At 36.8% G+C, this 15089-nt stretch overlaps 1 long non-coding RNA gene across 1 annotated transcript in view; it reads left to right on the top strand.

The window, feature by feature from the left end:
• The window catches only part of LOC145685832 (uncharacterized), a 41327-nt gene that overhangs the window by 3692 nt on the left and 22546 nt on the right, over positions 1-15089 (top strand). The window lies entirely within an intron of this gene.

The raw sequence follows: 15089 nt of genomic DNA, 5'->3' as shown, positions 1-15089 counted from the left end.
AAAGAAATACAAAGAACTAACATAACCTGTAAATGTAAAAAATGTGCCAAAATTTGGTTGAACCGTCTGCTCAAGTAATGCGTAACATATTATAAATGTTCAATAGGCGATCCACGAGTTATACAATACACATCTAGCCTATAATCAAGTTTCTGCCAAACTCTTACTAGCATGTCAGGGTTTTCGATACTTCCAATACAGAAAACAGTATTGAAATCGGAAGTAATATTAAATATGAACCATTTCCGATTTCGGTGGAGTGTTGTGGATGATGTGATGTGTTGAGATGCTGAATCGTTTACAGAAAATCTCGCTATCCATTGCTGTCTTCGTTCTATGACAATAATCGTTGAAACCGATAATGGATAATTGAACCACTTCCGGTTTAAATAGATCTTCAGTACGGGATATGAAACCAATTTTTGGAACGCTGGATAGATTGGAAGAATCTGCATCTTGATAGCAGTTCTTTTTTTGCTGTATGGCAATCAATATTGAAAGCGAAAATAATTGTAAATTTGAACCACTTTCGATTTCGGTCAACTGTAGTCAATAACCATGATATATTGACGCAGAATCGTTTACAGAAAAATGTTTCTTATTATTGCCTTGTTTATTATGTGGCGATAAGCCTTGAAATTGGAAATGGCTAATTTTAATAACTTCCGGTTTGACTGGAGCTACAATGGAAGAGATGAAAACTATTCTTGGGACGCTGAATCAATTGAAAAAAAATCTTGATAGCATTTACCGAAATCAGTAAAGAAACGGGAAGTAAAAGTAAATTTAAACCACTATCGATTTTGGTAGAGTGCTGTGGATAGTCTTCAGACGCTGAATCGTTTGGAAAAAAAAAATCTTCTTGCCGTTCTTGCTTCTGTTACCGTTTTCGTTCTATGGCAATAAAAGTTTAAACCGGAAATGGATAATTTAATTACTTCCGGTTTGAATAGAGGGCTGACAGAGCAGATATATCCTGTTCTTGGGATGCTGAACCTATAGCAAGAAAAACACATCGTGATAGTATGCACCACTTTTCGAAATAACGAAATAAGTATTGAAATAAGTATAAACTGGAAATAATAGTAAATTTGTACCACTTCTGCTTTTCGTAGAACGTTGTGTAGTCATGATATATGCTTGCGACATTGAATCGTTTGCAAGAAGACGCTTCTCGCTAGGTGTTACCGTTTTTGTTCTTTGTGGTAAACGTTAAAAGCGAAAATTGAAGGGTTTGGTGCAAGAAAGAGGCAGATTCACTTTTTCCAGTATGTACACCTTGTCTCAAAAAGGTTGAGCGCATTCTTTATTGGTGTTTTGAGGCAAAAATTTTCTAAGTCCAGCTTCGGGTATCTTCGGGAAAAAGTAAGCCAGGTTCGAACCTCCAAGCCAGCCTTTGCAATCGGGAAAAAGTTTGCAGATGTGTTTTTCTTCTTTTAAATATAATAAGACTTGTTACCAAGTGTTTAAAAAAGCAACATTGATTGAAATACTTAATGATACAATATTTCGAAACCTTGCACATGCTTGTTTGTCATTTAGCTCTCTATACGTAATGGAGCATTTAAATACGTTAAAGAATCTTTCCATATGTAAAAGAATGCTCAAAGTTAAGAAATAGAACATAATTATCGCCTGAGTACTAAAATAAAAGTCAAAGTAGAACAGAAACAGCGTTTGTCATGGATATGAATGTCATAATTATCTTGAGATCCGTTATACATCGCTAGAAGATTAGCTCTGGAAGTCCTTGTGTTAGCTCATTGGTAAGCTATCGGATTTCAAATCATAAGGTTGTGAGTTCGAATCCCATCTGGGTCAATACTTTTTTTAAAATTATATTTTCCGCAATGCATGAAAAATTATATAAAATAATTATATTAACATACATAAGTTGTTTATATATAACATAACAATTGCAGAACATACTAATTATTATGTTTAAAATATAACATCTGAGATAATTTTCACAGTAGGTCGGTATTATATATGAGGATGTAAATACAAGTTAAGAAACTCGTTCAATAGCAATAAATAAATCATGTAGTGTATTTATTTGCAGCTATTTGTCATATAGAGAGTAATTCTCAACATTCATAATATAGAATGTCATTTATGTTCTTGAAAAGTTATTCGATGCATAAACAGAGGGTATAAACAGAGAATCCAAAGTCGGAACGCTCGCAAAAAAATTCATGAACCCCAAAGGTCACATGAGCAGACTGGAATTGTCCTTATGAAGCATGCCACAGCAGAAAGTCTTTACATAGATTTTCAATTCAATTCCTGATATATGCTTTTGCAATGTGGAATTGGTGATGCCTTGAGACGCCCTCTCTCGCTCGCTCGCTCGCTCACTCTCTCTCTATTTATACAGAATATAAAAGTGGATTTATGTGTGTGTTTCAACATAATTCTGATATATCTAGAGCAATTTTAACTATATTTCTTACAGTCTGGAAAAAGAGTACTGTCGGGATACATATCAAAAATGCTAGAAACGGGTCGATATTATTAATGAATCCATAGTTTCGTGGTCGCTTAGGTGAATAGCTCTACTTTCAATTCAAGTCCAATTAAGCTCCCATTAGCACCCAGGGTGGTTACGTAGCGACATAAAGATATCGAAATCAACCGATACTATAATCGAATCGTAAGTTTTCAGCGCCGCTAACAGTGCAGCATTTCCGATTAGTCCACATTCGTCCCATTGCCTAGAGGGCAACATATTTGCAGAGTGCAAATTTTAAAACTTGAATAATATTTTAATTTTTTCCGTATGAAAAAGTTAAAAATCATGAGCAAATATACTACCGGTATTTCACGAACAATCCTCTTTTACTATTCTAATATGTTTAATAATAGCGTAAGAAATGTAATAGTAATTCAGAACATGTTTCACAGTTGTTATTTTTTCTTATATAGTTGTAGCTGTAGCATGTAGTGAGTGGAATTTAACGTAATAAATTCACTAATTAACCATATTCGAATTAAGTTTTATTTTTAAGTTCGGAATGAAGGGGCGGAGAAATATGGAGTTATTGGGGGCACCGAGCTTTTCTACATTTTACTTTCAAGATCTTCATTTTTCTTTTGTCATTTGTTCCTAATAAAAAAAGTTCAGTCACTTTTGGATTGTCATAGGATAGTAGGAGTTGGATTTTGGGATGCAGCCTGTGAGATTCTAGAGGAGCTAACTGTTTGAAAAAATATTTTTGAATCATCTGTAACATATGAAATAAGGATATGTATCATAAAAAATTGAAAGTAACTATGTCTGCGTAATCATCACGGTCAAATTGCAAAGTCAAATGAATTGACGTTTGGTATATAATCAGGCTCCAATCCCAACTCGGAAGTTATCATACGCGGGACACTTTCATTATAATACATATCCTTAGGGGGAGTAGAAGTCCGAATTTTTGCGAAAAATTTAGTGTCTCACAAGCCGTTCAACTGAGAGCTGAAATTCAGCATATAACTCTTTATTAAAAATAAAGAGAATATGCCCTGGCATTTTTTAAAATTGTCTTTTATGAGCGGGGGGACGGGGGTGCATTTTCTATATATTGAAAATTGGTAGTGGGTTGATTTGTAAAAATAATCGAAAACGATTGATATTAGTTGAGAAAAAAATTGAGTAATGCAAACTAAAGTTCTTTTTGAATTTTATACCCACTGCTTTCTATTTATAATTGCTGAAGCTGGTGTTTAATATATGGAGCGTTCCGAGCATAAGGCAATCAAGCCATAAAGTTAGAGAAAAATGGCCATAAAATTTGTATTCTAAACTTAATTACATGGGCATTTCCAATTAGTACGGCATGCTTAATTATATAGAAAATTAGTTTCTCTCTCTCTCTCTTTTTTTTTTTTTTTTTTTTTTTACGTTGGTCTACTTTTCCTTGATTCGAAACTTTTAAATTTCACCCTATTTTCTACTGAAATGTGTCTGTAAGGCAACAAAGAAATAATTACATATGGTAAATTTAAATTCATTTTAATTCGGAAGATGAGAAACATTGCCATTATATATCGTAAAGGTCAGACCCACCAGTATTGTAACAAAGAGGTGCTTGAGCCAATGACGGTAGAAATTCAAACTCCGATAAGTGATAATTTCACAGTCTTGTTTTATTACAAGTGTAATCTCTTTAGTCAATGGAGAGGAGGACGTGGGTCATCGGTCAGAGTTGATGTCGATGGGTTTTGGTGGGTCGGAGTTGGTCGCAATGGTTCAGAGTGGTTCATAGTTGGTGGTGGGTCAGAGTGGATCACGATGGTTGATGGGTCAGAGTGGGCCAATGGGTCATTTGGGTGGTGGGTCATAGTGAGTCATGGTGGGTCGTGAATCAAATTTTCATTGACCCACACCATCTCTGGTTAAAATTATACTAAAGATAAGAGGCACCGAAGATGCATGTCGGCTATTATGCTCAAATTTTGCGCATGGATAGTACTCCACCAGAAAGCAATAAATCTGAAACGGTTCACGGTATGACCTCCTAGAACTCGAGATGTAGGGGTTTGTCTGATTGGCTAAATTAAGACGTCAATGATTTATCCTTCAACAACCAAGCTTTTTATGATCGTTTCCGTGGGGAAGTCAGAAGAACACGTGCCTAGTAATCGTAATATTGATAGTTCGCGTCCATCCCGGGGTATTTGTTTTGTGTTTTTTTGTTTCACCTAAATATAAACAAATCACACATATAGGCATTTTAACATATTTTGGGAGAGTAATTTTGTGGTTCGTTGGCGTTTCATCGCGTCTCTGCCGCTGGTAGTAAAGTTTTCAAAATGGAACTTGGGCCATCACGGATCGTCGCTGCGGGGTCACCAATTTCTGGCGAGAGGTTAATAGTTGACCATCTGTAGTCCACCGACGCTTACAGCTTAGGGTAATGAACGATGTCCTTGCCTTGTAGACTTCATGACTACCGACGTCGGCAGTCAACTAGCTTTTAGTATTCCTTTACTAACCATCTATCGTTCATGTTTGTACACGGTGTTGTCATAATAATAATAATAATAATAATAATAATAATAATAATAATAATTATTATTATTATTATTATTATTATTATTATTATTATTATTATTATTATTATTATTATTATTATTATTATTATTTGTAGTAACAGTAGTATAATTGATGATAGAATAATTATTGTCTATGTATTGTCTAGGTAGGACTACACACAGGATTTGGCTCGTTTTGGTTCGACTTGACTCTAATCCGAGTCGAGTTGGAAGATATTTTTCGCGCCGAGTCCAAGAGTAGACCTCAAAGATGTCTGTTTCGAGTCGAGTCGAGTTTCAAAGAAAAGTCGTTCGTGCCCATCCCTACTAATGAGAGCTTAATCGGAGTTAAGCGAAATTGAAAGTCTCACTATTTATCTAAGCGACCCCGAAAACTATGAATCTAATATCGATCATTTTCTAGCAATCTTTTATATGTATCCCCCTCCCATTCACCATAGGTAACCCGACAGCACTCTTTTTGAAACTATAAGAAATGTGGTTAAAATTACTCTAGGCCAGTGGTTCTCAATCTAATTCCTATCACGATCCCCTTTTATCACACGCTCTTGCCAGCGACCCTTTTATAATTTGTTTTATAATAAGCTTGTGTGGGATTTTTAACATACCTATTTCTACAATAGTAGAATCCATTTTTTTGTTTATAGTGAACAGTGCCATGGAAAATCATTGCCCGAGGCGAGAGTATAGTACGATGTCACCGTATATATGAGTGACGTCGACAGACTAGCTACGAAGCGCCACCATGGTTGGCACGAAGCTCAATAACATTTTCAAAATAAACCCTACCTTTCCTTAATTTTGAGTACATTTTATTACGTTTTTCCTTCTATTTTACACATGTGCACATGCACTTTCCTAACTTGAGTAACACACTTCCTCCGAAATGTGTGGCCCCTCTTTTCGGCGCCCGGCACTGACAGTGGATACAGTAACTGTAATATCTATATTCCCAACGACGAAGGTGCTGGTTCAAGATGGATGTTAAACTCCTTCATTGAAGAGGCCATTAACGTATCCGATCTAAGCCCACAACTTCTTGACCAAATAATAGAATGATCATGCGACAAGTCTTTGCAACTGGTTTTCTGTAACGAAGACTTGGACAAGTTCTGCCTGATGAGGAGAGAAGAATATCCTGGTCTGGTGATTGCTGCTTTAAAAGTAATAATTCCATTTGCTATATCGTACTTGTGCGAAAGTGTTTTTTTTTTTTTATGGTAAACATTAAAACAAAGATAAGAAATCGCTTATCAGTTGATAATATTCGTCATGAAGATTGAACCGAGCATTGCTGCACTAGTGAAATTACACCATGCTTAGGTATCTCATTAGGTTTTAATTTTAATTGTATTTCAATGTGCAGGATTTGTTTCATGTGTATTTTTCTAGTATTTCTATATACAGTTCTCATTAGTTTTATATCATACCTCTTTGATTTAAATTCATTTTTAAACAACTCTACTAACTAACTAACTCTATGGCCTATGGAACCCGGAGGTTCAATGCCGCGTTCACAAAAGCTCTACATTGACTTCTATCCTTAGCCAATTGGATCCAGTTTCTACTTTGTATTCTTATCTCAGCGAGATCCATCTTAATATTGTCCTTCCATCTGCCCCTAGGTCTTCCTAATGGTCGTTTTCCGTTTGGTCTTCCAGTCAAGACTTTCAAAGCGTTTCTACTTTCTTCCATTCTAGCTACCTGACCTGCCCACCTAAGCCTCCTAGACTTGACGACCCTAACAATGTTGGGTAACCGTATAAATTATGTAGTTCCTCGTTATGAAGTTTCCGCCATTCCCCATTCCCGTTCCTCTTGGGTCCGAATATTCGTCTAAGGATCTTGTTCTCAAATACTTTCAGTCTATGTTCTTCCCTCAGAGTAAGCGATCATGTTTCGCAACCATACAGAACAACAGGCATGATTATCGTTTTGTATATTTTAAGCTTCAAATTTCTCGACAGAATTCGCGACGACAAGAGACTTTGAACCGAATAGTAACACGAATTCTACACCCTTTGAAAATGTTCAGTAGACTTATTTTTTATTGTTCTTTACAGTGTGTATAAAAAATAAAAGTATGCCTATCAGAACAAAATTAAAAATAATATTTAAAAATAATTTCTGGTATTAGATTCTAACTATATTTATCTCTTCCGCCTATCTTCGCGATCCCCTAGGGGCCGCGACTCCCAAGTTGAGAAACCCTGCTCTAGGCATACATGAGTTATGATGGAACATACATACATACACTTTTATATGTATAAATGCAGATAAGAGAGAGTTGAGAGAGAGCGATTAAGGAATTACCGCTCTCAATCTCTTCACTTTACTTTTGCGATTCGTGAATTTCTTACGTGACAGTTTGGGGCTAGCTAGTTTTTTGTCTTGAACCACGATCCGATTTTCGATATGCTCTACCTAAATGCTGTAATGCGAATATTGAGAAGTTATCTGCGATGAAAGTAGCTGCAAATAAATATATTACATAACTTATTTATTGCTATTACACGATTTTTTAAATTTGTATTCAATATTCACACATAACACACCGACGTTCTGTGAATACCTCAGATGTTATATTTTAAAGATAAGAATTACTTATGTCGTGAAATGATATGAACATATATATTCAACTGATATATACAACTGATGATATGAATATATATATATTCAACTCATATATACAACTGATGATATGAAAATATATATACAACTGATGAATTGTAATGTAACTATTTTACATAATTTTCATGCATTGAGGAAAGTAGAATATCATAAAGGAATCTCACCTGAACGGGTATCGAACTCACGATTTAAACGCTCGGTGGTGTACCACTGAGCTAACATGACCGCTTTTCGGAAGCTGCTTCTGAAATATAACTGAGCTCATACGTAAATGCTCTTTTCCGTATGGAAATCACAATGACGAAACGAGAGTGTGAATACATAGTCTCGAAATATTGTATCATTAAGTATTTCAATCAACGTTACTTTTTTCTACACTTAATACCATTTCAACATGTCTTATATTTAACAGAAGGAAAAACATATCTGTACATTTTTTCCCGATTACTAAGGTTGGCTTTGAAGGTTCGAACCAGCAGCTTTAGTTTACTGTTTTCTGAAGATACCCGAAGTTGGACTTCGAAAGTGCTCGTCTCAAAACAGCTATAATCATATCGCTCAATCTGTTTGGTATATGGTATATGTTTTTATACGTGTAAAGTCAGTATAACAATTCATTCTTTAAACAGCTTTTCGTATGTATTAATATTAATTTATAAAAACTGTTTTTATTATTATTATTACGGCGCACCATTTTCAGATTTCTTTCGCGAGTCGTTGACCAAGTCGTTCGCCACCAGCGTTGCCAGACTCACAGCTCGGAATTATTCCAAAACCTGATCGAACTTATGCTAGATTCGGTCAAATTATGCTAGATCATCATCATTACTAATTCAGGAGTTTAAAAAAAACAAAGTTGAGATACGATAACGTAACTTAAAATACACAGAGAGCAAGAATGCATGGATAGAACTCAATACTTCACGCACCAAAATTTTAACTCAACTAAATTACTGCAGTCGTTGCCAAACTCAATGGCGTATATATCGTATAAATGAATGCAAAGTTTTTGTTTACATATTTTGAAAGAAAATTACTTCGCAGCATAAGCGGAGTTGGGAATCGTCTGCTGGGGGAGGGGGCAGATTTTTGGTCGGTCTCGGAGCTGTCATTTCAGGAATAAATATGATCATGGAGTCAGAAGTAAAGATGGTGAAGTTGTCAAAAAGTTGGGGGGAGAATGGCCCCCATAGCTCCGCCCATGCCTCGGAGTTAAAGGATTAGAAAACCCTGGGTGGAGCCACAAAAAAAAAAAAAAAGCCCAAAGCCGTTCCGAACTTACTTAGGAAAATAAGACTGCCTGTATGGTTTACCGAGTGTATGAATCAATGGAAGAGGATACATTTCTGCCGTTCTTTTTCTTCCCACGACCAACTTCTCCAGGTTTTACGGCTTTTTGATAACTTGCTGAAATTGTGCTAGATTTGGACAGGATGCTAAAAGCAAGATGCTAGGTGCTAGAGACATGCAAATTATGCTAGATCTAGCATCATTATGCTAGATCTGGCAACGCTGTTCCCCACAATAGGCGTGTCGTGCAAGTAACCAATCACACGTCAGGTACTAGCTTTTACCTATTGCTTTCTTCTCACAGCTCAGAACATTGGTAACTATGGATAGACGTACAGCAGTAATTACTTTATGGGAGTTGGAAGGTTATTCTGCAACTGCAGCTAGCAGGCGAGTAGATGTCCCGGCCTCTACAGGAAGGCAATGGATTCGGAAATATGGTGCTACAGGTCAGACTGGTAATTTACGATCTCCTGGTCGTCCGCATGTGTCAACCGAAGCCCAAGATGCGAGATTAGTAAACGAAGCCCGGTTAGACCCACTAAGGACGTCTAGACAGATAAGGGAAGCTTCTCTCTTTCCTGGTAGTAAGCATACAGCTTTGCGAAGGCTTCGTCATGCTGGGTTACGTGGCCGTGTTGCTGCCGTGAAGGAAAAACTCTCAGACGACCACAAAATTTACCGTCTCGCGTTTGCACAGGCGAATGTGGGTCTCAATTGGGAAAACGTAGTTTTCTCAGATGAATCCATATTCACAACATCAAAGGAGGGACGCCGTTTTGTGTATCGTCCGAGAGGCACCCGATATGACCATGGATATGTGGCTGCTTGCAATCGCAGTGGCCATGTATCTATTTTATGTTGGGGTTGGATTTCCAGTCGCGGAGCAGGACAGCTTCATAGAATTGAAGGACATCTGGACAATGCTCAGTACTTAGACATTATCAGTAATATCATGGTGCCATCTGTTTCAGCCTGATGGTGTAATTCAGTTCCAGCAATACCAGTCGCCAATACATAATTCCCGTGTGGTTCAGGAATGGTTCGCAGGGCACCCTGAGATTGATTTAATCGACTGGCCGCCTCGTGGAGCAGACCTCAATCTCATGGAAAATATGTGAGCAGAAGTGAAGCGTACTCTAAGGGAAAGTTGGCCTGAGGCAGATCCACCAAGAACTCAGGATGACCTGTGGCATCTTGTTTCCGAAGCATGGCTGGAGGTAGGGGAAGGAGATAGATTTGTCACCCATGTAATAGATTCCATGCCCAGAAGAATGGAGCGTGTAATAAATTCAGAAGGGTCTTGGACACAATATTAATATCCTGTGAGAGAGAGTGATTAAGTGTGGAAGTGTGATTCTCGCTGCTCCACAAAGGAGCAACAAAAAGTGGGAAAAAGTCTAAGTAGTGCGAAGTGCTTTATATCAGTGAATGCGTAAACTTTTGGTGAACACTATAGTGTAAAGCATATAGAATTTAGAACAGTGGCTCCAAGATATAAGCCCAAAACTACACGAAAATTTTCCTATTTAAATACATTGTAATAAATATACAGCGTACATGTGGCAATAAGTTTCTAAAAAGTAAAAACAAACAGCTCAGCAGTTTGTGTCAGTGATCGAAGATCAACCAGTGAATGAACTTCCAAGTGCGGCTCGTTATCTAGAGCACATAGGAACATCACTCCGGTGAGTAACTTGGAAATTTTTCACTTTTCTGGACTTAGAACTATTTCAAGCATGGAGAGGTACACCATGGGCTTTTAATCTAACTTTGGGACACTATGGCACATGGACCGAAAGGGCCAGGGACCTGAAACATTGGAGGTGGGTCCTCAACCCCCCTCACTCCCTCTATCCCCCATCTCCTACCCTTCCCGAATTATAGTCGACCAAAATTATTTGTCTTGACCTTTGACCCTTTTTTTTTGGAGAAATATCGGTATCCCCTCCCCCGACTTTTCTCTTTTTTTTCTTTTTTTCTTTTTTTCGTTTTCCGAAAAAAAAAGCAGCTTCGCGTAACCCCCCAGACCAACCTACCCTTCTCAGGTCTCCCCTTTCGGAAAGTGTGTCCAAAGTGTCCCTATCAAGTCTCGAGTTAATCGGTACACACACACACAAAAAAAAAAAAACTTTTGTTCATTATAATTATTTAAGTGTACTACGAATATTGACATTATACTACATAGTGATTTAAAAAACTTGTACACAGACATCTATAATAGGCTATCCGAAAATGGCGATGTATCGTTCTCCCCCGGGGACACCATCCAGAGACCAGTCTCCAATCAACCCTGCAATACGACTTACAAGAGCAGAAGAAAATGAACAAAGAAAAAGAGCACGAGAGGAGTCTACAGCACTAGAAGAGCCAACTAAGGGAAAGACAACCGAGGATTTGGAATTCGACACAATGGGACAGCTAGACCAAGAAATGAATTACATAGAAAACTTATTGGACTGGAAAAAGATAGGGAAGTCCCACCTCGAAAAATTAAAAAAGAGAGCGGTAGTCTGGGTCAAGGATAGGGCCCAGTTACTTGGAAGGCTAGACCAAATGGAGAAAATAAATGTCAAGCTTCAAGAAAAATACGACAACCTTCAAAAAGAAAAATTAATAACAGAAATGGAAATGATGTCGGGACAAAAAGGTGGTCGCATCGAAGACAAAAAGCAAATGGAAGAATTAAGGCAAAAGAATACAAAACTAGAGAAAGAAATAGAGGAATTAAAGGATGAGAAGGCAGAAATTAAAAACGACAGAGACAGACAATATAAACGGCTTGAAACAGAAATCCAAGAAATAACGGAAAGTAGAAACGAGCTAAAGAAACAATTACAAGAAAAAACGAAACAAGTACACAAACTGCAGGATGAATACAAATATCTGGAGAAAAAATACGAGCAAGTAAAGGAGGAGTTAATACAGACACAACAATCTTTTGGCAGAGAGGAGATAGCATGGGAAAAACAGAAAAATATCTACAGGGACAAGATTGAAGAATTAAGAAACAAACAGGGAACCGACACAGACGCAGTAATACACGAAATACAGGCACTAACAAAAAAGATTGAAGAAAAGCAGGAAAAGATGGAAACAGATGAGGGACAAACGTGGTCGGAAGTAGTGAGAGGGAGAAAAGTAACAGAGAAAGAAAAGAAAATCCTAGAAGTAACAGCTAAAACCAAACCTACCTTAATATTTAGACCCAACGAAGGGGAGACAGTTAAACAAACTGTTCAAAGACTAACAGAAACAATAGATCCAAGGAAGGAAAAGTTAAAAATAACTGGCATGCGTACGACAAAGGATATTGTGGTATTGGAAACCGCAACAAAAGAAGATCTAAACAGGATAAAGGATAAAGAACAAATAAAAAGAGATTTCAAGTTTGAGGAAAGTAGGAAACGAAACCCATTGATGATAGTGTATGGCGTACCGGCTGAAATAAAAGACAACGACCTCATAGAAGCTATCATCCAACAGAACTTTGAGGAGGAAGAATTAGCGGAAGCCCAGAACATAAAGGCAAGATTTAGAGCTGGTAAGAGAGGGCAAAAGAAATGCCACCTGGTTATAGAGGTCACACCAAACATAAGGAAAATGTTGATTAATAAAGATCGCATATATATCGATTATGAATCACATAAAGTTAAAGATTTCATTGTGGTACCACAATGTTACACGTGCCAAGAATTTGGCCACATCACGAAATATTGCGAAAGCAAGGACAAAGTACGATGCAGATATTGCGGATCCCTTCGCCACAAAAGTGAAGACTGTGAAGATAAAGGCAAAAAGGTATGCATTCCATGTAAACTCAGACACAAAATATGCCAAACTCCAAATACGGAAGAATGTGTTTCATATCGGGTAGCGCGTGAAAGGATAATCAGTAAAATAAATTATGGATAAAGGACACAAAGAAGTATGCAAGAAAAAGAAAAACAAATCACCAAGCAAGGCCAAAAGGGACAAAAAACGTTTGGAGGAATTTTTGGATAGAAAAAGAAGAGCTATGGTATCTACAAAGGATAAATGTATACAAACTGAAATAGAAAAAGATAATAATACTATTAAGAAACCACCTGACATATATTGGAAGAAAAAAGACAAAGGAACTATTCCAGATCCAGCAGCAGAAGAAAAAACAACACTTAAGATAAATTTTGTGAATGGCGAGCAGAAATATTTATTTCCAATCAAAGAAGAACCAATTCAAGATAACAAAATTACATCAACTCAATCTCCGAAAGAAGCAGAAAATACGAAACCAATTTTGATGGAACCAAGACAATTATATGATAATATGAGCCATCAATATAGATTAGCCAAATTGGAGGACAAGAACATTCTTAGTGTGGCATTTCGACAAGTAATTAGAGATCTACATGACAAGGGACGGACGATAACATACCCTACGCTAGAAGAAATCGATAGAATAGAACTGAGAACATACGATCTTCCCGCTAATGGATGGGAGTTAGTAGATTTAATAAATGAAGTATATGAGAGAAGAGGTATACACTGGGAATTAGAGAACGTATACAAACAGATGGTGAACGCCCACGGCAGAATTTGTTTCGACTACAGCAAAACTGGTATGGACGCCTTTGTATATACCAAACATGCTTAACAGCTTACTAACATTAAAAATTGCACAAAACAACTCGCATAGGTCGAAACTCGCGACAATGGAAGCAAGAAGATTTGTGGAAACAACAAATATCGATTTAATCGCTCTACAAGAACCATATACTTATAATAACAGATTAGTAGCTTTCCCAGCATCAGCGAGAATAATTTATGGTGGTGAGGCCTCCCTAGCAGTGATTGTGATCATGAACAAAAGTCTAGAAGTATTAAAAATCTCACAATACTGTGATAATTGGACTGTATGTGTTGAAATTACACAAGGAACTGATTCAATCTGGCTAATCAATTCTTATTTTCAATATAGTAAGGAAATTAAACCATTTCTAAATAAACTACAGCAAATAATCAGACAAAACCCTGGGAAAAAGATCATAATAATGTTAGATTCAAACGCCAAGAACATAGCCTGGGGTTCACCATATACCGATCAAAGAGGAGAGGAATTGGGAGATTTTATCATGCAAAACGATCTTGCAATTATAAATACTGGAAACAAGCCAACCTTCGTAGGATCAAGAGGTGAATCATTTATAGACATAACAATCAGCACAATAAACATTATGGACAAAATAGAAAATTGGATGGTTCACGATAAACAAACTACCAGTGACCACGAAGTCATAACCTTCGACGTAAAAATGGATAAAGGAAGGAATAAAGAAAGATTAAATATAAAGAAAATAGATTGGGAAGTTTTTAAAGACAAGCTAGACCTCCCCCAATTAGAACAAACAGAAGATGCTAACAATATGGTAATAAAGGTAGAAGAAGCCACAATAACCGCGATAAGAGAATCCACTCTGAAATTAGGGCAAAATGTAGGATACGGTGGCTTTTGGAAACCAAAATTGGAAAGATTAAAAAAATTGGTAAAAGCAAGAAGAAAAAGTTATCAGGCAACCCTAGAACCGAGGCTCAAAAATATTAGGCTCCAAAATTATAGAAAGGTAAAGGATGAATATGAACAGGCGGTATTACTGGAGAAAAAACGAAGTTGGGAATTGTTTCTGGCGAAAAACATAGAAATGGATCCTTGGGGTTTTCCATATAAATTAATTATGCAAAAGATTAATCCTACAACATTATGCACAATTAAAAATGCAGATGAAACGTATACAAAAACAAGAGAAGAAACACTAGACAAATTAATGCAGAATTTTTTTCCTAAGGATACGGTGGAAGATGATACAATGGGACAGATGCAGCTAAGAAGAAATCATGCAAGAGAAGCAACAGTAGTAGATGTGGACGACTCCGAATTGGTATCAAATGATGAAGTAGAAAAAATTATAAAGAAACTAAAAGCAGGTAAGGCCCCAGGCCTCGATGAAATAACAAATGAAATATATAAAAGGAATAAAGATATATGGGTCCCTTACTTAACAAGACTTTACAACATATTGTTAAAGAAACAAACATTCCCAAATGAATGGAAAATTTCGAAGTTAATTATACTACTTAAGAGCCTG

The sequence above is a fragment of the Thermobia domestica genome, chromosome 5, assembly GCF_964235325.1.
Source record: "Thermobia domestica chromosome 5, izTheDome1.hap1.1, whole genome shotgun sequence".
Lineage (NCBI taxonomy): Eukaryota > Metazoa > Arthropoda > Insecta > Zygentoma > Lepismatidae > Thermobia > Thermobia domestica.
Note: the sequence above shows the minus strand (reverse complement) of the source record. Positions and strands in the feature narration are given on the sequence as shown.